General features: G+C 38.4%; 1 protein-coding gene across 2 annotated transcripts in view; it reads left to right on the forward strand.

Annotated features, from left to right (window-relative positions):
- Positions 1-23582, forward strand: part of LOC5575629 (transport and Golgi organization protein 2) — a 208179-nt gene that overhangs the window by 132787 nt on the left and 51810 nt on the right. Inside the window, exon 1 of one of the 2 annotated variants that reach the window (XM_001655720.2) lies at positions 12619-12761. The exons of the other annotated variant lie outside the window; for it this stretch is intronic. The gene's annotated coding sequence lies outside the window, so the exon portion shown is untranslated. Of the gene's footprint in view, positions 1-12618; positions 12762-23582 lie in introns of those variants that run through there. 2 annotated transcript variants of the gene reach the window in all.

Here is a 23582-nt window from a genome sequence, read left to right on the forward strand (position 1 = left end):
AAACATCATAGAAATGGATTGAGATTTCCAAAGTGATAGAGATTTATTGTTTTCAAACGTGAAAATATGAATTTTCGGTTGAATTTTCATCACACGGAACAGAAAGAAAATCAAACATTATTAGGTTTTGTATGTAAGGGCTAAATTAACTTTTGTCCAGCTGACTCAAAGTTATGCCCCACTATGGGTCAAAATTGCTTTTCGAACACTTTTGCAAAAACTAATTGATCTCAAAGCATCCTTACGATAGGCCTAAAGTTAGCCTAACTTTAGGCCTATCGTAAGGATGCTTTGAGATCAATTAGTTTTTGCAAAAGTGTTCGAAAAGCAATTTTGAACCATAGTGGGGCATAACTTTGAGTCAGCTGGACAAAATTTGGATTCATATATTATCTCACGAACATATTTGCAAATATTCTAAAACCTACATAGTACCTTAAAATTTAGCTTAATATTCCTAATCGTGTGTAAAAATCTCAAAAGTTTCAAATTCTACATTAGTCGTGTGAAAAAAAACTGCTATTTTTGGGTATATTACAAATAACCATTTTTTTACAATTTTGAATAAATTCCTGACCTTAATTTAGTATGTATTTTTTATCATTTTAGGGTGAGTAAAAGGTGTTCATGGCACAAAAGTATCAATGTTTTGTGTTTCAGCCAGGAAACTTTTTCCCCACACTTGATTTGGACTCTTATCTCATCGGTGGTATTGACTTTTTAAAAGTTATAGTTTTCCTGGAAATATTGATTATACCACTAAGGTCGAGCTTTGGCACCACCTTACTATAATTACTATATACTATATTATATACCTTACTATACTATTGTCTTCAAAATTTTGTTGGTAATTTCGCTTAATTTGCTTCAATTATTCTTGCCGGCAATTACACAAGTATTGGTTTAAAACATTATGATAGGGCATTCTCCAAAAAACAGAAAATCACAATGTAGTAAAATGCTGTTTTATGCTTAGACACCACACTGATGCTGTGTACGATAAGCGAGGTTTTTCCACTATTGTTGTACAAAATAAAACAGCGCCACCACTGAAGTATGTGAGTGGATTGACAGAACTACAGAAGTCAAGTAAATTGATTTTTTTTTCCATTTTCATATTTCTAGTTTATAAAAAATCTGGGGGGGGTCTGGAGGGTTCTGGAGAAGGCTTATCCCCTCTGTTCCTACACACTTTGAAAAAATTACCGACTTCGGTAAATTATTTACCTAAATCCTAACAGCTGAACGGTCGGTAATGCGTTCGGTAAACAAGAATTTTACCAATTTACCAATTGATCGGTAAAATTTACCGAAGCAAATGAGCCTGCTTTGTAATCCAATTTACCGGAAATCTGTAAATTGAAACTAGGCGCCTGGCCACTGAAAAATCTGTGATATTTATGTTTACAGTAAAATGCACTATTTTGATATTACAAACTGATCAAATAATGGAATTTTAAAATTGAAATATTTATTTTCCATCTGAAACGCCATGGTATTGATTTTAATCAGACACATTTGGTCCTGTTGATGCTCCTTTATCCGATGAACTCAAAAAAAAAAACACATTACGGTGGGTCATCGCAGTTCTTTGCATTGCCGGCTGATTTGAAGCTTCTAAGGGGATAGTTTGGTTGTTCAGAGAGTGGATCCGGATCCTGTAGTGTATTTGGAATAACCAAGGAGCTCTAGCTTCGGCGTGATTACTGCTGTGAGGCAGTTCATTCCTGCGACAAAATAAAACAACAGCACCTTTGTCAATACATGAATTTAAAGACGAGAACTTTGTATTTCTTACCGAAAATCTCTACAACCTCTCCTCGCTTAGTTCTAGTACTTACACCAATTTTTATTTGTACTTTAAAAATACTTATCACCAAAAATGGTCTCATTTCAATCCACACAGCCAGTTAAAAAAAACAATCAAGGCGAACTTGACGTTTCTTACTGCTAAATTACCGAATTCAGTAATGAACGGCATTGTTTATCGAAATTTCAGCTTTCTGTTTTACCGACATCAATATTTATGCTTATTTGCTGATTCTTCGGTAAATCTAGAAAACAAATCACCGAAAATCAGCAATATTCTTTACAATTTTCGGCAAACAGGCAGCTAATTACCGAACAATTTGTATTTTATGAGATCACCGATTCAAAAAGGTAAAAAAGATTACCGAACTCAGAGTATCTATTTAAGTGTGTACGCCAATGGTTATAAATCCATAAAGGTCGTTTGCGCGAATACCGTTTGACTGAAAAGTTCTTCTTTTTCTAAGTATAAGTATTCTTCTAAGCACTTCTACAGTCTAAGGAATAATCCTTGAGGGTGCCCCGTGGAATTCTACAACTTTATTTTTCTTCCACACTGAGGTGGGCCAGGCTAATGAAACTGAAACACGCAGGGTGAATAAAAGTGCTTGTTGGTTACTACGGTCATTCTTTAAAAATGTGCCTACCAAATAATTTCGTTGCGCAATGATTGAAATGTTGTTGTTTTCCGCCACTGGAAGAAAGTGAAAGTGGGTGCGAAAGTGAGAATAAAAGTGCGGGATGGCACGGAACAGCACTTATTCTATGAATTGCAAAATATGAGTTCCTTTGAATACATCGACTAGATTTGATGCAAATTTGACAGAACGTACTATCGACTAAACGTAATTTGAGCAAACGTCATTCGAACAAATGTCATAGATGTATTTTATGAATTTTTTAAATTCTGTACTCTCATCATAAATTTGTAATTAGCATGAGAGTCCATTTTTTATCAAAACAAGATATTTGTTATAAGCTGGAGTTATTGTAGAATAAGAAATGAACTACATGAACTACATAAACTCCTTCACTGTTACATCATTAAAGAACTCCATCGTGTTCGTGGAAAGAAAAAGTTTCGGGAAATGTTCAGAATAGTCAAAACAGGAGGAAACTAATCTATCGTGTTATATGGGAGATTTCATGGCGTTTTTCATTAGGGGCCCATTCACAAATACATGAATAATTGAACACAAGACGAAGTCCCGCTAGTTCAAAATATTTCTATAAATATTTAAAAAAAACCTGACCACGAGTCTGAATTTTAAACTGATTCTTTAACAATAAAAATGGATATTTTTTACCGGCAAATACGAAAATAAAGCTTAATCATTTCTATTAAAATATAATTTCTCTTCCTTCAAACTTATGTCATTATGCCTTTCAGACACATTTTATATCGCTTCTCCCTAGCTCCCTGATACACTATATACAGTGTACAATCCCGCCAAAGTTTGCGCCCCGAGTTGTGTTGAGCAAATACGTCATTAGAAAACAAACACCTTGTCAAGTTCGCCCTTTTGTCGCCAATCGAGCAAATGGTGTGAACTAAGTAGGCGAGGTGTGGCGTGTGGGCTCCTATGGGATTTAAAACGGTGCGAAAGTGAGTGGACGGTTGACAGTTGACACAGTTACACATCCGATGCACATCACATACACTTCTGTGCAAAAGTTTTGAGTCACCTCCCAGAAAACATGCGAAAGTGTTTTGTCCAAAACTGTGATTTGCACGATGACTTGAGTGACTGTTTTATTAATCATGGATTGTTTTCAGATTTTTCCGCCAAAATTTTGCAAATGCTCTTTGAAAATGTAGGATTAGATTGCTGCATTGACTCAAAATATTGGATGCCGAGAAAATTTGCATGACTTTTACTCGGGCCTTAACTCATTGACTCACAGAAAGTTTCAATTGGACATGTAATCACAGAGATATCAACGAAGACTTTTGCACGGCAGTGTAAGAACGGAAGATGGAATGCACAAATGTCGATGCACTCGCCATGCCATCGGTCAACTTCCTTGTTTATATGCATTATCGCTGCATTTGCTCAAACAATTGTCCCGCTAGTTGCAACTAGTTGCGCGATTAGATGCACTCTACTTGATAGGTAGTTTTATAACAATATATACGCGACGCTAGCCACTACTTGTGTGTGGGCACGATTAGAACTTGATCTTGAACGAGTTCGTTTGCCTTTTCTGGTTGTTCGGGAAAGAGCTTTAATAATAAATATCGAAATGGGTATTTTTTCGTTGACGCAGTAATGAGAATTGCGTGTGAATCATTAGGTTATAGACAAGTAAACACTAGACTGCTAATTCATCTTTTTGAACTAATAGTGCTTTTCTAAAGCTAACAAATGGAAAGTCAGCTCTATCAAAGCACTATATCGACGCCCAAGGCAAATTGAAATGCTACTTGGTTACTTGGGTAGCTACAGTCGTGCCAATCTGCGATATTCAACCGATTTTTTTCTTCGAAACAGTTTACAACCTTTACCTGGAACAATATAATATATGTAATAAACATAATAGTGTAATGTCGTCATGTCGTTGAGGTCTCAAGATATTACGATTTTGTGTACTCATTTTTTTCTTATATTAAACTTTAGGATTTTAGTAGTGAAGGCTGATTTCCATAAGAAAAGTGCTTCAAATGAAACTTTAACATGCTGTAATTATGTTACCCTAGATAGTGAAAAATAAATTGTAACATCACGTCGTTTTCGCTACTATCACTCGAGTCACTATTATTGCGTAAAATTACATTTCTTCTTCTTCTTGGCATAACGTCCTCACTGGGACAGAGCCTGCTTCTCAGCTTAGTGTTCTTATGGGCACTTCCACAGTTATTAGTTGAGAGCTTTCTTTGCCAAAGTTGCTATTTTCGCATTCGTATATCGTGTGGCAGGTACGATGATACTCTATGCCAAGGGAAGTCGAGAAAATTTTCTTTACGAAAAGATCCTGGACCGACCGGGATTCGAACCCAGACACCTTCAGCATGGCATTGCTTTGTAGCCGCGGACTCCAACCACTCGGCTAAGGAAGGCCCTTAGCTTAAATTGCATTTAAATTGATTTAATACCTAACATGAATAAAACGATGCGATCGTTCGATTTTCATCATTCCTTCTCTCTTTTACGTATTCAATTTCTCTGAGCAGAATATCAAGAAAGGAAACAAAAATGTTGATTTGAGTATTGAACCTTATAATTACATAATTACTTTTTCTGTTCGGACCTTAAACCATTGCGACAAATATTTGATCTATTGTAGTATACCCGTGTCAATTTTTTAGTACATGGCGTGTTACCTTATCACTATTGAGAAGTGATAAAGTATTCGGTTTTATCACAGTTGTAATTCCTAACTTGATCGCAGGACAGGATTCTAATTGAAAGATTTCGCTTTTTATACCCTTTGAAGAGTGTGGTGGGTTCACTCTCCACAGGCTTGCGTCTTTATCAGTTAATATCGGATCCCTTGATAAAGTCAAGAAATGACACCGATATTGTCCATGCATCAGAATCCTAGTCCTCACTTCTTCTAACTAAAGAACTAAATAAATAGAAGATTAGAACACAAATTTGTTGAATTCGACTCCATTTTTGTTTGCCTTGTCTCAAGATCATTCTCGACCAACTGAGAAAACCGAAACTTATCACTTTTAACAAAATTTAAATTGTAACAACATTTTCTGAAAGCAATTCCTAAAAGAATCTTTGAGGATGTTCTGAGTAGTATTTCTGGCTGAATTTTTGGAATGAGTTATTGAAGTATTCCTTATGAAACTACTATAAAGACAAATTGAAAAAAATCTTGAAAATGATTTAAAAGTTTCCTGGAACCATTATTTAAGGAATCCCTGGAGTAATTTTTGAAAATATTCATGAACGAGTTTTTGAAATAACCTCTAAACCCAAATATTTTTGGAATTAAAGTCAACCCTCCATGAGTCGATGTTCCATTACTAGATATCGACTCATGGAACCATACTGAAAACATAAAATCATTACATTGCTCCAAGTTTTGTTTTATCAAAGATGGTTAAAAGGAAAAAGATGATCGACTCTTCATTTTGCCATATATTTTGCCGACGACACGCTATTCAAGTAACACTACTGCCATCTGTTGAGTGAAAAGCGCGTAAACATTATTTTCGACTAAATTGAAATCATCGTGCAATTAAAAAACGATGATAAATTGGAAGAAATCAAACACGCTTCAAAAATGTTACACAGGATTGAGTACGACTCACATAAAATGAAGCTCTCCTGGACCAACACAAAATTGGTTTAATTTTCACACATACTGAACAAAGTTCCTGTGCTGTTTTTTCTTCCTTACTTACATTTTATGGTGTTTAATTTTAAATAATTGGCTATTCGCTCCCAATACGACAATTCTTCCGGTGGGGTGTGCTGCTGTCGTCATGATGATGGTTGACGAGAGCAATGTCAAACTCATTCATGGTTTCAAAACATTCGGAACAAAATTTTTATTTTCACCGCTTACTCCACTTATGTATGAAATTGAACGAGATCCAATGGTAGAGAATTCATTTATCTACCCAATGGTATTTTTAAGGGCAGCGGAGAATGTCCCGAAGCGTGTTTTATTCAAGCGCAAAAATCGCTCAGGTGAAAGTTCCAATGAAACTAACCTCACATATCCTGGTTTTCCAACCTCAAACTAGTGCTCCTACCAGCCGGATCTCAACTTTTATGAAAGTAGTGCAATAATACAAAAAACAAATGTATGTAGAACCTAGAGAATGGATATTCCTACCTTTTCCGCCTAACTGTTTCACTGTGAACCGTCTTATATCAGGAAAATAAAACATTTTTCCCCACAGCGGCATGTGATGGATGCGTGAAAAATCAAATCTCTCATCATATGACTAGTTGCGCTATCAAAGTATAGATGGCTAACAGTATGTTGCGTTTAGCGATTGGAAGCGTATATCGGACATCTCCGTTTTAGCTGTGTACCTTTTTTTAAGCGTGAATGTCATAAACGACCACTTCAACATCTGGTGGTCACTAGGAGAACGTTACATATTAGTTGGCTTTTGGCTCACCAGAGCGGCGCTATTAATGTCGCCTAGAAAAGACAAGAGTCGGTTATCTTTTTCCTTATAACCATCTTTGGTTTTATTCTAAAAATTTTTGAACAACATTATCTAGAGGCTCCTTCGAAAAAACATCTAGGAATACCTTTGTTAATGTTTTTCTAAAAAAAAAGAATGAATGAATCTATCCAGTCATTTAAAATTCCTTCGAACATGAAGGTTGTTTTTGATTTTTTTTAAGTAATCGTCTAACAATTTCCCTAATGACACCACCAAGCAGCTCTTTATATGTTATCTAGGAAATTCTAGATATTCCCTCTCAAACTCGTCCAGGAATTACAATCGGAATTTTTCAAGGGATTCTTTTGTTGAAAAAAAACTTCCCTTTATACATTACGATATCTTTGAGTAATAAGTAAAAATCTTTCTTTTTAACACTTCAGTCGTCGCGCTGTTGTATTTTGTACAACACTGTTGAAAAAACCTCGCTATACATTCACAACAGCAGCGTGGTGGTTCTGACGGTGGCAAACCGCGCGACGACTGGAAGGTTAATACTATTAGGACTTTGCCTTTAATAATAATTCCATGATATCCTTCAGTATTTCTCCCAAAACCGAAAAAAAATGCAATGAAATGCGACTTGTGATTTACCAAAAAACCACGCAGTGGTAACTCCAAGAAATACGTTCTTTAACAAATCTTTTTCTGTTTTTTCACTTATTTCTGGAATTCTGTCAGAGCAATTTTATTTAAAAACCTCATCATATAATAAAGCAAGTAATAATCCTAGGTCCACTTATGACAACATTTGTATTCGTCAAAGCATTTTGCACAAAAATAACATTTTGAGATTCCGGAGCAGTTTCAAAGGTTTTTCAAGTGTTCTTACAGAAATCTCGATTACTTTTTCAAATCGACGTAAGTAACTTTCATACGGTTTTGAGAAAACTAATTGAGAAGAATTACAACCTGTCTTCTAAAACTGTTTTAAAATGAATCACCTTTTTAACATTTTTTCGCCGTGTACATCGCTCAAATTTTGCATACAATCAGATCACGTTCAAAAACTAGATAGTTTCTATTATTTTCAACAAAAATAATTATAACAAAATGATAAGCCGTTTCATACAGTTACTTTCGACGTTTTTCTACCAGTGTAAAATCGGCTCAAGTAGGGGGTCATCCAAATATGACGTCCATCATAAGGGGGAGGGGGGGGTCTATGAAAGTGTGACAGTGCATGTATTAGGTATTGGAAAAAGCGTGACAGAGGGGGGAGGGGGGTCTAGAAATCCCGAAAAACGATGGACGTCATATTTGAATCTTCCCTAGTGTTTTGTTTTGATTCGTGGTTAAGTCACTATGTCTCTCTATACAGCGGGGCGGCGAAAGTAGTGGTTAGGTTGCGAAAGTTGAAAATCTTACTTTCGTCGTTTTGTAAATCCGGAAATTAAACGTTCTAAAAGTGAAAAATCTAGTTGGGTAGGAGCGGAACATGTGGAATTTCGCCTGCGACACACGTAGGATCAATAAAGTAAATTTATTCACTTTTTTGACATAAGACTATTTGAACAAGTTTTCGAGAAATATTCGAAAGATTCAACCTAGAATTTCGCTAAGAACAGCTACGGACGTTCCTACCTTTCTACCTATGAAATTCCAACAAGTTTTTTTTAATGTTCCTTCACAGACAAACAGACGTAACACTTAGAACAAATCCCGATCAAAATCATAGTCACGATGACATGTACGCCCAATGCTAAAATTGGTGTGTTTGGCCGATGGACCAACAGATGGCGGTAGTGTGTAAACGTCAAACGCGAACAAAAACGATGCGAGCGCTGCGGGTGGTGGATTGGTCACCTACCATATAATTGAATCGGCCGTTAAAAAGGTGGTCGATGGACATCGGTGAGAGTGTGACGTCTGTTTGTCTGTGGTTCCTTCTTGAATTCCTTTAAGTATTCTTCCAGAAATAGGGTAAGGGGTCATGCACAAATTACGTCACGCTCCAAGGGGGGGAGGGGGTCAAGCCAAGCGTGACAAGCCTTACAAAATTTTCGAAGGACTCATACAAAAAACGTGACAAAGGAGGGGGTCAAAAAAGTCGAAATTTAGCGTGACATAATTTGTGTACCATCCCTAACGACTGATCATTTCGTTCTTTAGGGCTAACAGTTGGCGCCAGCTGCAAAAGGCACAGGCAACAACCAATGAGGGTATATACCGATGTGTGGAAAAGACATTTAGTGTGCGTGACATCCGTGTACGGTGCAAAATGTTTCACAACTACAAGCGAGTGAGATCCCATAAGAAGCCGTGTAAATTAGTGACGTAGTTATTTTTGTTTACGTTTTTTCTCTTTACAAATACATAGCCATTGCTTCTTGCTCATTGGGCATCAACCTTTCGAATACTCAGTTTCTTTCAGTGGCCACCGAGCGGCGACACTGATGTTTGTATACCACTCATACAAAAAACGTGACAGTGAGTGGAATACAAATATCAGTGCCATCGCTTGGCGGCCAGCGAGAGAAACTGAATGTTCGAAAGGTTTGTAATTTTTGCCGCTGGCGCCAACTGTTAATGTTTAACCCGTATAGGCCTGAGTGAAAGCATAAATACTGAAACCCTCGCCGCTCCGCGAATTCTCAACGGATTCAAATGATTTTCTGTCAGTTCACTGGCCCACATATCTAGTTTCTAGAAGTGGCCAGAGGAACTCGGAAATATTCCTGTGGCCGGAGTTATTCCGATGGGTCACTGGGTCAAGTCGGGCAAAAAAGGGCTATTTTTTAGGACATACCAAGTTACCTTTATTTGTTTGCAATGATAATTTGTTTGCAATGATGCAGCGATGAAAATATACCGGATGTGGCCATTCGGACGTAATGCCCGGAAGAACCGGCTGTAGATTTGTTGGATACTAAACCGTTTCAATTTTCGAAAAGTATAAATCAAACATAATTGTGCACTAAAATGCCTTCTCATAAGCTTTGCACAGATGTTCAGATACAAATTGGCCACTTTATTGTAAGTTTGGGGCGTCCCGGAACCCGAATATGGCTATTTGTAGGAATAATGAAATGCAGAACTCATAGTTATCCAATTCAATCGCTTCTCAAAAGGCTTACACTGATGCAATTTTCTTAAAATTCCGCCATAGCCGATTCCGGAAATTATCTGTGACATGAAATTTGCCTAGCTTCAGGGGCACAAACGCACAGTACCCTTCTTACCCGACCTGACCCAGTGATCCACCGGAATAGCTCCTGCCACATGAATATTTCCGAGTTCCTCTGTCCACTTCTAGAAACTAGATATGTGTGCCAGTATACCGAAAATGATTTGAATCCATTAAGAATACGCTGAGCGGTGAAGGTTTTAGAATTTTTGCTTTCACTCAGGCCTATACGGGTAAAAAACGAAATAAACAGTCATTACCCTATTACCTAGAGTAATGACTAAAGAAATATTCTGATGATATCTTGAGATAAGTGTCGAGTGAGTTTTGACAGGTATCCTAAAAAAATAAATTGTTCACTGCAAATAGGCAGTATTCATGAGATAATTTCTAGAGTACCAAAGAAATCACTAGCATGGCTGGTAGCGTCTGGGTGCCTCTGAAATAGGAACTTTAGAGACCTTGTGTTTGAAAATAGAGACTAAAAAGAGACCGTACGGGAATTAGACAAGACCACACATGACAAAAAAATAACAAAAATTATCCAAGCAAGAATCAGGATACAAAAGTATCCATGATAATCTTCAATAAATCCTTTCAAACATGTTTCTTTAAATACATTTTATGAAATTGAAAATATTATTGCAGTAATACAACAGTTATATAACTGTAAGATTTTTTTCAGGAATTTCATCAGAAGCCAATGCACAACGAATTTCTTCAGGAATTCCTCCAAAGATTCTTCCACAAAATACCAAAAAAAACCTGGAGTACATGAAGTGATTCTTCAAACGATTTCGCTAGTATTTCGTCCAACATTTCCAAGTATTCAAGCAATTCTCCAGAGATGTCTCCGCTTATATCTGAAGATTTCTTCTAGAATTTTGGTTTAGGTTTTTCGAAGATTTCAACCAAGTATTTCTATAACGATACCTTTAGCAGTTACTTCCGAGATTTCTACTATGATTTCTTCAGAAATTCATAAGAAATTCCCCAGGGAAATTTTCGAAGAAATTACTAAGAAATTTATCCAGGGAATGGCCAAGAGCACATATTTAAGACATTATTGGAAAAAAATCCAGAATAAAATCTGAACGTATCGTTATTACAAATCTTTCTCCATAATTCTTTAACAAATTCTCCAAATCTCTATAATAATCTCTGGTGATACTTTTGTAGAAATTCCTATAGAGCTCTTGATGGTTTCTCTAGATGAATTGCTAAGATAAATGATGAAGAGCAATAATCATTTGAATACCTGGATAAAATCCTGCAGAAATTTCTTGAGGCATTCGTTTCTTTGTGTAAATATTTTCGGATTAATTGCTGTAGTATTTACTAGTGTGAAAGCTGAAATAAAAATTTGAAGAATTCATAGAGTTTTCACTTGGAAATTTACTCGAGAATTGTTTGGAAGAGCTGCTGAAGTAGTTATTTGTAGATTATATGTTGAAGAAATTTCTAGATAAGTTTCTAAAAGAACTTAAAGACGAAGTATGGGTCAAATTTATTGAGGAATTCCTGAAAGAATTCTTAACAGATTTCTAGTTATGAGTCCTGGAAGAATTTGGAACGATTCCTGAGATAAACCTTTAATGAATTCATGAAAGAATTCATATGAACATTGCTGGAGAAATTAGCGTAGGAACATTGGCAGGGATCGAATCCTGAGAAAATTTAGTGTAACACGTCGTGAGAGCTTGTTTATCATCTTCTGCTACAGCTTTTACCAAATCGGGGGATAACAGTGCATGATAAAACCTATCTAAAAAAAGTTCCAATCCTGGAGGACACCATTGCCATCGGATGTTCGGGTATTGTTTAGCATACCAGTAAAGTAAAACATCTATCAAGAATGGTAAATTAGCGAGAGCAATGGCGCTCTTTAAGGCTCTCGTTCGCTGCTCTTGTTTATCAAGCTTGTCACAACTTGCGAAACATTGCCGATCATGAACCCTTGGGGATTGTCTTGGAAGAATTCCTGTAAGAATCTTTGGAAGATCTACTAGAGTAACTATCAAGAATATTGGTGGAAATCTAGAATAAGTGAGAAAATCTAAAAAAAGACCTACTATCAGCCATGCACTAACCTATTTCATGGAGCAATCTAGCTGAAATTTCGTGAAAAAATAACTGATGATATTTTGTCTTTTGTCCAAAATAACAAAATAAGGAGGCCACATCGATGGATCCTCAAAGTGATTTGACGCGGAATTCCGTTCATTTTGTGTTTCGTAGCAGGTTTCGATTTAAAAACAGGCACGGTAAATATTTTGAAGTCATGTCTCATTTATTCATAAGATATTTATTATGTAACCTATATTTACTACAATATTTCCTTTCTCTACTCTCTCTGAAGTACATCGATTTTTTTTTGTGACATAATTCAATGGTAATCTTAGAGTAGTGTGTGATCCTTTGACCGTGACGCTTGCTCCTGCGGGGGCGGGTGAAGTGGTCAAGCAGGATTAATCGTGTTTCGCGCGCAGTGCAGTGGGGGGGAGAAGAGTGGCGTGATTCGCGGGCTTATTTAGTAGTGTGTGATACTTTGACCGTGACGCTTGCTCCTGCGGGGCGGGTGATGCGGTCAGAATCGATCATGTTACGTGCGTAGTGCAGTGAAAAAGTGTGTTGTATTTTGCGGTAAGCACAGTGCTGCGACGGAAGAAACAGCATTACATCCTGGTAAAATCATTCTTCATTATTATTTACCTACCTTTTTCCATATGAAACTAAATACGTGCCAGGGTCGAAAATTTAATTTTCGATTCGGGAAGTGTAAAAATATTTCAGATATCCATTTGATATCTGGGTGTTTTTATGCGGGGCTTACTGTATATGAAAATGACCTCAGAATGTGTGTGTATTTACTGCCATTCTTGAAATGGGTCGTTGGAATTTCAGTAGAGCTATCACCTTTCATCTCCTGGGCTAAAATTGTCTGCAGATATAAAGATATCGAAGTGTATCAATAAATACATGCATACAATTTTCTTCCATAAAAGCACTGCCGGTCAGTGGGAGGTGGATTGTATACACACACACACACACACACACACATCGATGGATCCTCAAAGTACACTGATTCTGTGGTCTATAACTCGATATCACCTCAACTCGATGGTCCCTTAAAAATCAAGTTATGTAAAGTTCACGGCTCACGGCTTAAAAAGTAAAAGTCACCTATAAAGCTATGATCCTCTCTTTCGCATTCTAAGCGAGCGTGTGCCGCGAATGCCAATGCACCTGATTAGAACATGCGCATTAATATTTCATTCCACACTTCTATCATGGCATGCGCCAGAACCCGAGGAGGAAAGAATAACTCGTCAATAACTTATGCATACCATATTTTGGTATCATACCACAATTAGGTATTGTTCAGTTATCAATACCTTATTTTGGTATTATAATGGTATTTGGTAAAAAATATTTAAAACAACTAAAAATACTTCATTTTGGTATTCGACAGCTATTGAGGACTGCTGGAGGTATTGAACTAGTATTGAAAAATTTCACTTTTATATGAAAATCCATCAAGTATTATTTAGGTATTACAATACCTGATCTAATTATCAGCTAGGTATTTGTAGAATATGCAGAAGGTATTATTTGAGGTATTTTACCTCTTATGCAGGGCTCATTCATACCTCATTTAGGTTGTAAGTATTGGAAATTATCTGGTATGGAATACCTCAATTTGGTATTCAATAGTTATTTTCTTCTGCTCGGGAAGGTGCATCCGCCGTGTTAGCGAGCGTCATTTCTTATTCAAGTTCAGCTAACTCGTCCAAGGCCAGCACTGGCGGTGGCCGCGGACAGGAAGCGATTGAATGTTTGCAAACACTCTTCTAAACTACCGGTTCGTCATCGTGTATCATGATAGTGTGCCACGCGGCGGGGTAATGAACTTTTACGCGAATGCATCACCGCCGCCATTCAGGTGACCCAATAACGGGAAGGTTTCCAGTTACGTAAAGGAATTGTTACCACCGGTCAATGAACCTGGACAATTCATCGATTCAATCGATAGGTGCTATGCAAGTAGAGAGATTAGAAACTGAATTTCAAGATATCATTTTTGCCCGTGGCGGCGCAAATTGGCATCCCAAAAGTCAATAGCCGCTGTAGACAAAGCGACCTCGGAACTGCATTATCAGATTTAAGCAGCTTTAGATGTGGCATGGCAGCGTGTGCAAGCGACATTGTAGATGTAGACAAATGTACGAAAATTTTCACGATTCTACCATTCTAAGCTAGAATAGAAGATGACAATGGGATTGTTAATCCAGTTTTGTTACATATTTTGAATGGTTGTGCTACTTTTCCCCGAATGCCAGTTCCTCGTATATCTCATTTCCCCGAATAGCCCAATTCCCTGAAAAGTTTTTGATACTCAGAAATGTGATAATTTCATATATTTCGGGGTGGTAATCGAATTGGTCATCTGATATGCACCCTTCTTTGTTTTATTTGCGGTTCTTTCGAGTTTCACCAACCTCGTCATCTTTGGCAATATGTATTAAGTCGAGAATGATAATATATCACCTTCTTCTGTTTGCTTATCGTTCTTCCTAGTACATCACGCTGTCACTGAAGACTATTCTTGCATCACGGAAAAACGGGTCATTCGGGGAAGCAGCATTTGGAAAAAGGGTCATTCAGGGAACTCGCGTTCGGGGAAAAGTAGAATAATCATTCCGGATATACGTTAAAAATTGAACCTGATCCCAAAATTTCAACATTTTTCTGCCCTGGACCAATTTTAAAACGCGTTTGAAATTAGTATGGAATCAACTTGGCAAATTTCATTACGGGACGAACTGTTATTATGTAAATTGAAATGTCATTGGTCTATGTTGTGATCTGGTTCGGATTATTCGCAATAGTTATTTGTATTAAACTTTACTCTTTTAAACTACTTTATTAATCAAGTTAAAAGTTAACTTCCAGATTCCAGACACTGGTTCAAGTTGTGTTTATTCTTGTTATGACATTAATGAATACCCGAGTAGGAATAATCAGTTGCACTATGGGAAATGCACAAAGGGTACAACATCTCCCCTTTTTTTCAAAGCACCGGCCGCGATTCCTCATCTCCAGCTAGAGCCGTAGACGGAGTTGTCTGATGAGATACCTGTGGAAGAGAATCATTTTCGGTTGGTAGAGTTGGTTCCTCTAAATGATCTGCTATCTTCTTTAAGTGAGCTGAACTGCGCTCATAGATTTTGCCCGACTCTTCATTTTGAATGGTTACTCTGGTTCCAGCTTTCTTGACCACCTCGTATTGCGTTGGACTGTAGGTTGTAGACAGCTTGTTCCCAGGAATCAAATTTTGCATTAGAACCTTATCTCATTCCTTAATTCCTGATTCTGCAGCCTTCCTAGTGGCATTCTCCCTTTCGCATGCCCTGTACTTGGAAGAGCAATCTTTGTCCCTAAACTCCTCGCTAAGTGGTGCAGTCTCAATATCTTTCAACGATGGTATCTTGGTTCTTATCGTCCGACCCATTAATAGTTCGGTAGGAGTTCTTCCGGTTACCGAATGCGGGGTGGAGTAATACATCATAAGGTATTCTTCTAAGTCTCGTTTCCAGTCTCTCTTAAGGGCACAGCTAATCTGGAGACGTTTCAGCAATGATCGATTCTGCCTCTCTACTTCCCCATTTTGTTGCGGCTAGTATGGAACGGTAAAGTTGAGGAAAATCCCGTTTTCTTTACAAAAATTTCCAAAATCAGAACTCAAAAACTGTCTTGCATTGTCGAGTGTAATAGTACGAGGGAATCCTAATCGTTGGAAAATTCGTCGAAGTCGGTCAGCAGTTTCTTTAGCTGTTATGAGTCGCATTATTTCAACCTCTTTGTAGCGGCTAAAAAAGTCAATAATGACCAACAAGTAGTCACCACTTGGTAATGGACCCAGGAAGTCGATAGCCACGTCTGTCCAAGCTTCTGATGGTAACGGTCTGCAGCGCATCGGTTCAGGTTTTTGGGGCAAACCAACTAAACGGCAACCTTCACAAACAGCAACGAGTTTCGAGATATCTCTATCTATTCCAGGCCACCAAACTCTATCTCGAAGTCTCCTTTTCATTGCTGAATCTCCTGGGTGTCCTTCGTGTCCGAGTTGATGAAATCTTTTACGCAAACTTGTCGGAATTACCATTTTATTCCCTCTCACCACTAGCTCCCCAACAAATCCAAGCTCATTTTGAAACGTTTCAAATGGTTTCATCTCAGTCTCATTCCAAATTTCACTGCGAAGGGCTTCTCTGACCAAAGTCAACTCTCGATCATTGATTGTTGCGCTTTCTATCTCGCTAATATCAATAGCAGTAGATTCCAGAATAGCAAGGATAAGGAACTTCTCATCGTTTTCAGTGTATGCTTGTTCAACAGCATGATGATCAGTTAACCTGGAGAACGAATCTGCTATATTGGCTGATCCCTTGCGATACTTAACATCATATGTGAACGACTGTAGTCGTAAGACCCATCTTTCGACCCATGTTCGGTCTTGACGTTGGAGCGAATATTGCTTCAAGCGGCTTATGATCAGTTTCGAGTTCGAACCGGCGTCCCAGTAAATACACAGCAAAACGTTCCGCTGCCCAAACTAGCGCCAGAGCTTCTTTTTCAGTTTGGCAGTACCGTTGCTCTGTGGGCGTCAAACCTCTGTTGGCATAGCAAATGATACGGGGATCTTTGTCGTCGTGGTCATGCCCAAACTGCAAAAGTACTGCCCCAAGTGCAACTGGCGAAGCATCTGCCACAACTCTGGTTCGCAGTCTTGTATCGAAGAATTTCAAGTTCTTCTACATCCTTTGGAGTTCGGAAAGCTTTAAGCGCCTCAACTTTACTCTCCGCAGGTTTAATTCCATCACCAGACAGACGATGACCCAAGAAGTCAAGCTCATTGACCTTGAAGAAACATTTCTTCATGTTGAGCAATACATTCCGGCTTTTCAAAACTTCAAGTACTTTGTTCAGATATCGATCATGCTCCGCTTCATCAGCACCGAATACAACTATATCATCGATAAAGCTGAGGCAGTTTTCACAGTCCGCAAGTAGTTGTTCGATAGTTTTCTGAAACATTTCAGGGGCACAGGACACCCCGAACATCAGACGTTTATATCTATAGGTACCACGATGAGTAATAAACGTGGTAATTGAACGCGATGACTCATCTAGTTCAATTTGATGAAATGCCTCTTTTATATCTAATCTGGAGAAGAATTTCGCAGATTTCAATCGAGGCAGAAAGTCATCAATTGTTGGTATGAAATGATATTCGCGCTTGATCGCCCTGTTTGCCATCCTCATATCCACACAAATTCTGAGATCCCCGTTGTCCTTCACAAGAACTACTAGTGGTGACAACCAATCGCTGTAATGGCTTACTTTTTCGATTATATCGGCCGCTTCAAGTTGATCTAGTTTTTCCTCAATTCTTCCAAGCAAAGCGATCGGCGGCCGCCTGGCATGTTGAGCCACCGGGATTACCGAAGTGTCATTTGGGATGCGAAGCTTTACCCCTTTAACTAGAGTTACAAATTTCTCAGGAGCACATAAATGTACAGACGAGCCTCCAACCAAACAGTCTCTCAGCTCATCGGAATCCTAGTGTGCTGCGCTAGACGGAGGCTCACGAAAATTCTAAAAGCGCGCGCTAGGTGATGTGCTCTCGGGGAGACTCGTCTCATGCGCTGCTCGACGCTACGGCTCGCCACCGGTATCCAAGTTGTGAAACAACTGCTTAGTAACGAAGAGCCTCTACAACTATTTTCGCCTCATTATTCAGGTGTCTAGGTGGCCATTATGATATGGTCGAAGACTCGCGATCCAAGAGTTACGATTTCGATCCTCGTTGAAAACTTTTGGTTTCACTTCAATTATTGCGCTGAGTTTTGAACAGCACATGTGATGGAGCGCATGAGACCGCAGTGAGACACATCTCAATAAAAATGAGGCGCACCAAAAAAGGTCTCACAATGTACAGCGCTCCCGTGCGCTTGCAAGCAATGAGGCTCCTGCACCTAAGGCTACAGCACGTGCACAGTAACTCTACCTTTAACTTTTGGGAACGATGTGGACACATTCCAGCGTAACGCGACACCACGAGGAACCGACTTTCATTATCAAATTAGGCCTGTTCTCGGAAATATGCCTTGTGACCATGTGATTAACCTTTACGTTACCGGCCTCCGACAAGGCATTTTCAAATGGCTGCCATTTCGTTAATTTCCATTCGATTTTTTTGAAACCATCGTCAGTTTAATTTAAAAAGGTTTCAGTTATTTGTCATAAATGGAGAATGCTGAATTCGGAACCATGCCGGAGATATTCCGGATTGTACTGGGGTCACGAGGGTGCCAAATTCGGGAAATGTGATTATTTTTTCATTTATTTCAGCTACAACACTAAAGTTTTTATGTGAAACGTGAGATAATGGTAGATTGTCATCATTTCAACATAATTTGAATAAGTGGACCGTTCCGGAACATCGTAGCCGGTTCCGCCAGGGCCAGTTTGGGGACATTTCCGTTTTATGTCCAAAACATACCGTGCGACGTCTCAATCTTCATGAATTCGGGAGAACATGTCAATAAAGGAAGAAAAAACTAAATTTCAATAGATTTGGCCACTCCAGAGCACCTGACACAGGTTCCGCCAGGGCCTCTTTGAGGACATTTCCGTTTTTTGTCGAAAACATACCGTGCGACGTATCAATCTTCGTGAATTCTAGAGAACTTGTCAATAAAAGAAGAAAAAGCTCGGTACGAACAGATGTGGCCACTCCAGATCCTGGCACAGGTTCCACGAGGGCCTATTTGGGGACATTTCCGTTTTATGTCCTAAACATACCGTGCGACGTCTCAATCTTCTTGAATGTGGGAGAACATGTCAATAAAGGAAGAATAAACTAAATATCCATAGATTTGGCTACTCCACAGCACCTGACACAGGTTCCGCCAGGGCCTCTTTGAGCACATTTCCGTTTGTTGTCGGAAACATACCGCGCGACGTATCAATCTTCGTGAATTCGAGAGAACTTGTCAATAAAAGAAGAAAAAGCTCGGTACGAACAGATGTGGCCACTCCAGACTTCCAGGCACAGGTTCCACGATGGTTTCTTGGGGAACATTTCCATTTTATATCCAAAAACATACCGTGCGACATCTCAATCTTAATGAATTTTTAAAAACTTGTCAATAAATGAAAAATTACATGGTAATAAAAGATTTGGCCACGCCAGAGCTTCTGGCACAGGTTCCATAAGGTCTTCTTAGGGGATATTTCTACTTTTGTCTCAATCTTTGTCAATTGTAAAAAAACATGTCAATAAAGGAAGAATCAACTTATTAACATGTGATGTTGCCACTCCATAGCTCCAAGCACAGGTTCTACCAGGGCCTCCTTGGAGATATTTCTGTTTTATATACATAACAAACCGTGTGACGTGCCAATCTTCGTGAATTCGAAAGAACATGTCAATTAATGAAGTATGAACTCGGTATCAACTAGTTAGGTCACCCCTAAGCACCTGGTACTGGTTCCGCCAAGGCTTCTTAGGGGACATTTCAGTTTCATGCCCAAAACCTATTGTGCAACGTTTCAATCTTCATGATTTCGACAGAACATGTCAATTAATGAGGAATAGACTCTGTGTTTCCACTCCTGAGCACCACGTAAGGGTTCCAGAAAGGCCTATTTTATGACATTACCGATATTTGAATATGTCAATGAATGAAGAATGCCCTCGCTGCCAACAGATCTGGCTACTCCAAAGCACAAGAAATAGGTTTCGCCGAGAACCTTTTTTGAAAATTTTCCGTTATTTGAACAAAACATGATGTGCCACGGGTAAAGCATAATGAAAATTCTGAAAAGTATTCAAATAAATCTAGGATAAAATACATACAAACTGACGTGGCTTCTCTGTCAGTCTTAGGCAGGATCTTTCTGAACGTATGTTTTCCACGATTTTTGGAAAACCTGTTATGCAGATCTTCATGAATACGCCATGACAGGAATGCACTGTGCAACTAGTTAAAACTCAGCAGAAAGCTGAGAAGAAAACTAACAAGGAATCCACCAGAACTTTGTTTCGAACATCATCAGAATTCCAACAAGAATCCTAAAAAGGTTTTGGCTAGAATGTTACCAAGAATCTATTGTAAACTTCGAAGAAAATTTTCTATTAATTACTCAATAAATTTGTTGATAAAAACATAAAAGGAATTCGCTTTGAAACTCCTCATGAATACTCTATAAAAACATTCGTATGATTTATGAAATCCCTTTGGCTTACTGACCTTTGGCATATTTACTGCCAATAATTGTTTTGACGGTATAAAAAAGAACAACCCATTGCCCGTTCAAAGAAGTGTGAATTCGACCAAACGTCAGTTCCGTCAATCGTATTGCTTACTAATGCATGGAGGAATTCCACTTGCAACAGAATAAAAATTTTGCTTAGAATATGTTAAGGATTTCATCAGAAATTAAACAATAATCTAGCCAGCAATTATCTAATTTGGAACCCTTTCGAGATTTCATCTATTACCCGCAAAGAGATTTCCTATTCCTACAGATTAGTGTTCTGTCCATGGATTGTGTCGCTTGCCCCTACGAGGGAGAGCGATGCAATAAAAATCAGACGTGTCACGTTTGCGCAGTGCGACGAAAAAGTGGTGTAATCCAGTCATAAATATTTGGTGCATCGATTGTATTGCTTGCATCCGCTGTAGCGATGGGACCGGCAACACCCACTAACCCAATGTACTTTTCAAGACAATTGTGGAAATGCAGAGGTATGTTCAAGCTTTGAACTCTCGATTCGTGCTATTTGAGAATGGTTCGCTAATCCCAAGCCCCATTCATTAAATCTCTGTGCACCTTCGACTGCTCTGGTCAATCACGGAGTGCAACTATGAAGCGGTCATCTATGCTTGAGCTCATGCTCATTAACCGCAAAGGTTTTACTTACAAATTCTTCATGCATTTTTTCTTTTTTCAATTTTTGATGCTTGAAACTTAATAAGCCAGTTTATTCGCCCAAATTCATATTGTAGGTATTGCTCTGGAGTGGACAAATCTTCTTTTATTGACAAGTTCTTTCGAATTCACGAAGATTGATACGTCGCACGGTATGTTTTCGACAAAAAACGGAAATGTCCTCAAAGAGGCCCTGGCGGAACCTGTGTCAGGTGCTGTGGAGTGGCCACATCTATGGATATTTAGTTTATTCTTCCTTTATTGACATGTTCTCCCACATTCAAGAAGATTGAGACGTCGCACAATATGCTTTGTACATAAAACGGAAATGTCCCCAAATAGGCCCTCGTGGAACCTGTGCCAGGATCTGGAGTGGCCACATCTGTTTTTTCCGGAGTTTTTCTTCTTTTATTGACATGTTCTCTCGAATTCACGAAGATTGATACGTCGCACGGTATGTTTTCGACAAAAAACGGAAATGTCCTCAAAGAGGCCCTGGCGGAACCTGTGTCAGGTGCTGTGGAGTGGCCACATCTATGGATATTTAGTTTATTCTTCCTTTATTGACATGTTCTCCCACATTCAAGAAGATTGAGACGTCGCACAATATGCTTTGTACATAAAACGGAAATGTCCCCAAATAGGCCCTCGTGGAACCTGTGCCAGGATCTGGAGTGGCCACATCTGTTTTTTCCGGAGTTTTTCTTCTTTTATTGACATGTTCTCTCGAATTCATGAAGATTGAGACGTCGCACGGTATGTTTTGGACATGAAACGGAAATGTCCCCAAACTGGCCCTGGCGGAACCGGCTACGATGTTCCGGAACGGTCCACTTATTCAAATTATGTTGAATTGATGACAATCTACCATTATCTCACGTTTTACATAAAAACTTTAGTGTTGTAGCTGAAATAAATAAAAAAATAATCACATTTCCCGAATTTGGCACCCTTGTGACCCCAGTACAATCCGGAATATCTCCGGCATGGTTCCGAATTCAGCATTCTCCATTTATGACAAATAACTGAAACCTTTTTAAAGTAAACTGACAGTGATTTCAGAAAAATCGAATGGGAATTGACGAAATGGCAGCCATTTGAAAATGCCTTGTCAGAGGCCGGTAACGTAAAGGTTAAACAGGTTTTATATCTTGCATATTAATGGCCGGTACGCTGATCATAAGTACTGTGCAAAAGGATAGGACAAGAAACGGTCAAGGAATGATTCCGCTACCGAAATTACTTGAGCTGTACGCAGCTGAGAAGTAGAGCTGATTTCATAACGTCGGTAACGCCTGCCGTACAAATCAAAGGGAGCTGTCACTTTTCCGAACGGAAAAATGTGCCGCTCAATTATTCCGTAAGTAAAAGTGACATTTCGCTCATACTGAATCAGCTGTCAAAATTACTTGGGTAAAAAGGAGAAATTTTACTTGAGCGATTTACGTTTCAGGTCCGTACTTGGCTTAACTGTACTTGATGTTGTGACATTCATTTTGAAACATAACACTGTATATATGGTAACTAAAAGCAGTTGCATTTCGTAACGCGACACCATCGCTGAAATGCACTTTTTTAAACATCACTCTATAATCGCCTATATCTGCTCTGATATAATTTTTACAATCCGGGTTTGTTCTAGGCAATCCTTCTATATATTGATAAGAATCAGAGTGTGACTTTAAACTGGAAGGAAATATTGAATAATTGCAGAAATTATTGATTTCATTTTATGAGCGCCGCGTTACGTTTATCTTCCAACAGGGTTCTGCAAATGGTGTCGCGTTACGCAAAAAGCATTTTTTATTTTTATTGATAAAATCGGTAATGTTGCTTTCAGGTTTCAGAAAAAATGTATATCTAGTATTGCTATTTGTTTAATACATTCGACATTCTGCCTCACAGTGGGGTAATTTGATCCGACACTTGTTAAAATTAATTTAATGTTTCTGTGAAACCTTTTGAGAATGTCGTGCTTTGTAAAAGCGTAGATGGCGCTTGTCTTCACCATATAAATTTGACTGAATTCTTTGCAATAATATTTAGATATTTCTGTGTTTTTTTAAGAATGTTTCCGGTACAGTGCTTTCGGATGGCGGCGCGAAAAATCTTGAGCTTTGATACATGTTAGAATGATTCAATTTGAAATTTGAAATAAAATTATGTAAACCTTTCAACGATGTACTTTTAAAAGTATGCTTTCGGCAAAGTCAACAAGCAGACGTTTATGGAAATGTTTAATTTCACATAAACAATAACACATTGGAGTTCATGGATCTGATAAATAGGTAAAATTATAAAAAAGATTCAATAAATTATTTTAAGAATATTGTTTCAGAAATACTATAAAAGCTACCTAATGATGGGATGAAAAATATGTAGAGCTACTGTACAGTGGGGTAATTGCACTTTTTCTGGGTTAAATTTTTTAATCGTTCTTTTGATCTTTTTAAAGATGATGAAAATATTTGAGGCACATTCGATTTTTATAATCTGCTGGTTCGG

The sequence above is a fragment of the Aedes aegypti genome, chromosome 3 (genome assembly GCF_002204515.2).
Source record: "Aedes aegypti strain LVP_AGWG chromosome 3, AaegL5.0 Primary Assembly, whole genome shotgun sequence".
Classification (NCBI taxonomy): domain Eukaryota; kingdom Metazoa; phylum Arthropoda; class Insecta; order Diptera; family Culicidae; genus Aedes; species Aedes aegypti.